The sequence below is a fragment of the Rhincodon typus genome, chromosome 11, assembly GCF_021869965.1.
Source record: "Rhincodon typus isolate 14 chromosome 11, sRhiTyp1.1, whole genome shotgun sequence".
NCBI classification, from domain to species: Eukaryota; Metazoa; Chordata; class Chondrichthyes; order Orectolobiformes; family Rhincodontidae; genus Rhincodon; species Rhincodon typus.
Window position 1 is genome coordinate 31,221,200 of NC_063342.1, and position 6,593 is coordinate 31,227,792.

Consider the following 6,593-nt stretch of genomic DNA (forward strand, 5'->3'; position numbering starts at 1 on the left):
TTACTACTCTGAGTAAAGAACCTACCTCTGACATCTGTCCTATATCTATCACCCCTCAATTTAAAGCTATGTCCCCTCGTGCTAGCCATCACCATCCGAGGAAAAAGGCTCCCACTGTCCACCCTATCTAATCCTCTGATCATCTTGTATGTCTCTATCAAGTCACCTCTTAACCTTCTTCTCTCTAACGAAAACAGCCTCAAAACCCTCAGCCTTTCCTCATAAGACCTTCCCTCCATACCAGGCAACATCCTGGTAAATCTCCTCTGCACCCTTTCCAATGCTTCCACATTCCTTCCTATAATGCGGTGACCAGAACTGTACGCAATACTCCAAGTGCGGCCGCACCAGAGTTTTGTACAGCTGCAACATGACCTCATGGCTCCGAAACTCAATCCCTCTACCAATAAAACCCAACATACTGTACGCCTTCTTAACAACGCTATCAACCTGGGTGGCAACTTTCAGTGATCTATGCACATCGACACCGAGATCTTTCTGCTCATCCACACTACCAAGAATCTTACCATTAGCCCAATACTCTGTATTCCTGTTACTCCTTCCAAAGTGAATCACCTCACACTTTTCCGCATTAAACTCCATTTGCCACCTCTCAGCCCAGCTCTGCAGCTTATCTATGTCCCTCTGTAACCTGCAACATCCTTCCGCACTATCCACAACTCCACCGACTTTGGTGTCATCCGCAAATTTACTAACCCATCCTTCTACGCCCTCATCCAGGTCATTTATAAAAATGACAAACAGCAGTGGCCCCAAAACAGATCCTTGAGGTACACCACTAGTAACTGAACTCCAGGATGAACATTTCCCATCAACCACCACCCTCTGTCTTCTTACAGCTAGCCAATTTCTGATCCAAACCGCTAAATCACCCTCAATCCCATGCCTCCGTATTTTCTGCAATAGCCTACCATGGGGAACCTTATCAAACGCTTTACTGAAATCCAAATACACCACATCAACCGCTTTACCCTCATCCACCTGTTTGGTCACCTTCTCGAAGAACTCAATAAGGTTTGTGAGGCACGACCTACCTTTCACAAAACCGTGTTGACTATCCCTAATCAAATTATTCCTTTCTAGATGATTATAAATCCTATCTCTTATAATCCTTTCCAACACTTTACCCACAACCGAAGTAAGGCTCACTGGTCTATAATTACCAGGGTTGTCTCTACTCCCCTTCTTGAACAAGGGGACAACATTTGCTAGTCTCCAGTCTTCTGGCACTATTCCTGAAGACAATGACGACATAAAGATCAAAGCCAAAGGCTCTGCAATCTCCTCTCTAGCTTCCCAGAGAATCCTAGGATAAATCCCATCCGGCCCAGGGGACTTATCTATTTTCACACCTTCCAGAATTGCTAACACCTCCTCCTTATGAACCTCAATCCCGTCTAGTCTAATAGACTGTATCTCAGTATTCTCCACGACTACATTGTCATTCAGCACATAAAGGCTTACACTAATTCTGTCTCGTCATGCCTTTTAGTGCATACACAAAGCCAGGAAGCTTGTTACGATTAGCAGCAACTCAAGAGGGCAGGCATGTTGCAGTATCTGGGACATCATTTTCATACCTACAGCATGAGTCAGCAGCAGTGGCAAACTGAATATGCTTCAAACAAGTGACCATATTTCAAAATCTAAGGGGAGTAATACTCTATCAAGTCAAGGGGGGCTATTATCAGTTAGGGGTTCTGCCACAGTCAGTCAAGGGCAGCATCCAGTCTCGGTCCAGGAGATTGGACATCGTCAGTTAGCCGCTTGGAACAGTGGGGGTCCATGTCACTACGGTAATGGGAGTTTGTCCTTCAAGTCCAATGTGACATCAGGGGATAGACTGGGAGCTGCATAGAGATCAGCCAGGCTTGTCCTTTCAAATCAGTCAGGTTTTGAGCCATGGTCAGTCCTGGGGTGTCACTGAAAGTCAGAGTGGGTTATCGGGGACCACTAATGTGGTGGGCATGTTGGAAAATCAATTGTGGGGATTGGACAGAGCATGCTCGGTTGCAGAGTGGACAATAACTTGTGAAGGGACAATTCAACATGTAAGGGTGGGAGATAATACAGCATTGGAAGGTACACGGTACTGCACAAATTATAGTTGGTCACCACCATGCTGGCTAAAATGGGGTGACAGTGCATAACAACATTTGTCATGGCTAAGCTGTATGCCTGGGATTCGGACAGTAAAGTGGAGAGATAAAGAATTAAATAAAGAGTTGGCTGGATACATGGCAAAGCACAAATCTGACAGGGTTGACATGGAATGTAAAGGAGAAAAAAAATGAAGGCTTGTGGGGAGGTCATTGCCCCTCTACCCTTGATCTCCTTGACCTTGATAAAACCATGACTGTTACTCTGGTTGTTCCCCCTTTGTACAGCCCTCACCTTCACTCTCTTAAATTCAGGGGATGAAAGCTTGAAAGGATATGATAAAAAATTTGATTAGCCGTCCACCATCAGATCTGGCTGGATTGCTTAAAACATTAATTGGATATTGCTGTTATATGCCAAATCCACTCACTAATCGAGGATCATCCTGAAATGCAAAGATAGCTTCTGGCTTTGTACCTTTACTATAGTTTTATTCACCTGTTCCCTCCACCCCACCTCCCAAAACAAGTGCAAAGAATTCAGACTTCTGTGTCATGAAGATAAACACAATTTAATCAACTGTCTCTGCCACATTCTTCCTTTCCACTAGCCCAGTTGACCAAACATCCTTTAGTGCTTCCCCTGCCCTAGCTCTGAATTCTCAACTTGTACTAATTTCTTTCCTATTTCAATCATACCCTCTCAGAGCTCATCGTGTCTAGGAGACCCACTTCCCATTCCCTTGATCCTATTCACACTAAACTGCTCACCACTCAGTTTGCCATCCTGGCCCTCACATTAGCCACTATTATAAATGGGTCTCTCTCCAACTGTTTGTCCCTGCTCCCCCTTGAATCTGCTGTCTTCACATTTCTCCTCAAAACAAAAATCAACCCTTGATCTCAGCACTCTTGCAAACTACGTTTCTATCTCCAATGCTACTCTCACACAAAAAAATGAAAGAACTGCAAGTGCTGTAAATCAGGAACAAAAACAGAAGTTATTGGAAAAGCTCAGCTAATATTTTGGGTCCGGTGACCCTTCCTCAGAACAGAGGAGGAAGGGTCACCAGACCTGAAATGTTAACTCTGATTTCTCATCATAGATGCTGCCAGACCTGTTGAGCTTTTCCAACAACTTCTGTTTTTGCTACTCCCATAAATCCTGCAGGAACAGGTTGTTGAGTTGAACAATTAACCATGATCATAATGAATGGCGGAGCAGGCTTGAAAGGCCAAATGGCTACTCATGCTCCTATTTTCTATGGTTCTAATAATATGTTATGTCGTCTCAAATTCTGCCCATCTTCCCCAAAATACTATGGTTAAATCTGTCCCATTCAGGTTTCAACCCCTGCCACAGTACTAAAACAGCTCTCATTAAAAATCACAAATTTAAATCTATGTGACTGAGTCATGGATAGACTTTTGCTCTTCGTCTTCTCAACCTGTCAGTAGCCTTTGACAAGTTGATCTCACCATCCTTCAAGGATCTATCCATAGGCTTTTTCCCACTTTTTATGTACATTCTGCCCCCAACCACCATTAGTCGAACATGGTGTTAGTGTACCTGTGCACTGCTGACCACCCAGCTCTACCTCACTATCTCTCAACTCCTCTACTATTACTAAGTTAACAGACTGATTATCCAACATCCAGTAGATGAGCAAAAATTTTCTCTAATATTTGCAAGAATGAAGGTATTGATGCCTGCTGTAAACTCCAGTCTATAGCAATTTTGTGTTCCTAGTAACAGACTGAGATAACATTGATCTCTTTGCAACTGTGAACTCTCATGATCCTGAAATAGGCTTTAACTTCAACTATCTATTTCCACCTACACCACATTGCTAAACTCCACCTCATCTATTGCATAAACTCTGATTCATACCTTTAAGATTCACCCATTCCAATGCACTCCTGGTTGATCTTGCTCAGTTTACCGTCTACAAACTTTAGGCCATCCAAAATTCTGATACTTGTGCTTAAAGTACATTCCCGTGCTCTCTGATCTACATTTGTTCCCAGTCAAGCAAATTTTAACTTTAAAATTCTCATCTTTGATTTGACATGCATTTATTGAATCACCCATTTGCCATCTCTAATTTTATCCAGCTCCACGAGCTTCTAAGATATGTACACTCCTATCATTCCAGTTTCTAGTGTATCCTAAATTTTGATTCCTCCACCTTTGGCCATAGGCTCTAAACTCCGGAATAACCTCGTTAACACCTCTCTGCCTCCCTACCTCATTTTCCTCCTTTAAAACATCCCTTAAAAGTTAGCTATTTGCCCAAGCGTTTGGTCATTTGTCCTAATATCGCCTTACGTGGCTTTGTGTTGTACTTTGATTTACATGCTTATACAAAGCACATCGAGATATTTCGGAGATAGCGTCAATAAAGTGCGGAGCTGGGGGAACACCGCAGGTCAGGCAGCATCAGAGGAGCAGGAAAGTCGGTGTTTCGGGTTTACACCCTTCATCAGGATATTTCATTATGTTTAAAATGTGCGATACGTGTTGTTGCTATTTCAGTAACAAGTAACCATAACATTCCTGGATTAGTACAAAATCCAATATGGCTGATGAGATTGGACTGAATACATCTTGCATGTCTGAAAGTGAAATCCAGTTCAGACCAGTACCATCATTTCCAAGTTTTTTTTCAAACTAGTTATAGTTCACTAATGCCTTTTAGGGAAGGAAACCTGCTGTCCTTGCCCATTCGGGTCTATATGTAACTCCAGACCCATTAAAAGGTGTGTATATGTGGCCTGACACAACTGCTTCTGAAATACTTTAATGGGCGACCTTAGTTACATCAAAACCAATAGAGTGGTTGATATCAATTGGAAAAAAATACGCATCTCCGCCATCCTCTGATCATTGAGGATGTGCAATACATGCTTGCCTTACCATCAATGTTCACCTCCAATAAGTTTAAAAATACAGCTCCAGAGGAGACAGCAGCACCCAGCCCTGCCGAGTCTTCACCATCCCCCCAGACCTCCCCGTTACTGAGGACAAACGGTCAGTCCTCAGTAAAGGGCTCACCTTTGTCCCCCTCCACCCACACATCAACGAATACCGGTCACGTTTGGACATTGAGCAGTTTTTCCGCCGCCTCCGCGCTTACTACTTCAACTGTGAGCCTAACCCTCCCTCTACCGGCCCCTTCTCCTGCCTCCAACACACCCCCTCCTCCTGGACACCACCCCAAGGCCTCCTACCCTCCCTCGACCTTTTCATCTCCAACTGCCGTCGAAACATCAATCGCCTCAACCTCTCCACCCCTCTCACCCACTCCAACCTCTCCCCCGCAGAACGTGCAGCCCTCCGCTCCAATCCCAACCTCACCATAAAACCTGCGGACAAGGGAGGGGCAGTTGTAGTATGGCGCACTGACCTCTACATCGCCGTGGCCAGGTGCCAACTCTCCGACACCACCACCTACCGCCCCCTTGATCATGACCCCACCCCCGACCACCAAAACATGATCTCCCAAACCATCCACAACCTCATCACCTCAGGTGACCTCCAACCCACAGCCTCCAACCTCATCGTTCCCCAACCCCGCACTGCCCGCTTCTATCTCCTTCCCAAAATCCACAAACCTGACTGCCCTGGTCGACCCATAGTCTCAGCCTGCTCCTGCCCCACTGAACTTATCTCCACCTATCTCGACTCCATTTTCTCCCCCTTAGTCCAGGAACTCCCTACCTACATCCGTGACACCACCCACGCCCTCCACCTCCTCCAGAACCTCCAATTCCCCGGTCCCCAACACCTCACCTTTACCATTGATGTCCAGTCCCTATACACCTGCATTCCCCATACAGATGGCCTAAAGGCCCTCCGCTTCTTCCTGTCCCGCAGGCCCGACCAGTCCCCCTCCACTGACACCCTCATCCGCTTAGCCAAACTCGTCCTCACCCTTAACAACTTCTCTTTCAATTCCTCCCACTTCCTACAGACAAAGGGGGTGGCCATTGGTACCCGCGTGGGCCCAAGCCTCTTTGAAGGTTACATGGAACAATCCCTCTTCCGTACCTACACTGGCCCTAAACCCCACCTCTTCCTCCATTACATTGATGACTGTATCGGCGCCGACTCGTGCTCCCACGAGGAGCTCGAACAGTTCATCCACTTCACCAACACCTTCCACCCCAACCTTAAGTTCATCTGGACCATCTCTAATACCTCTCTCTCCTTCCTGTACCTCTCTGTCTCCATCTCAGGCAACCACCTAGAAACCGATATCCATTTCAAGCCCACCGACTCCCACAGCTACCTAGAATACACATCCTCCCACTCACCTTCCTGCAAAAATGCCATCCCCTATTCCCAATTCCTTCGTCTCCGCCGCATCTGCTCCCAGGATGAGGCATTCCATTCCCGTACATCTCAGATGTCCTCGTTTTTCAAGGACTGCAACTTCCCCCCCCCCCCCCCCCCCCCCCCCCCCCCCCCCC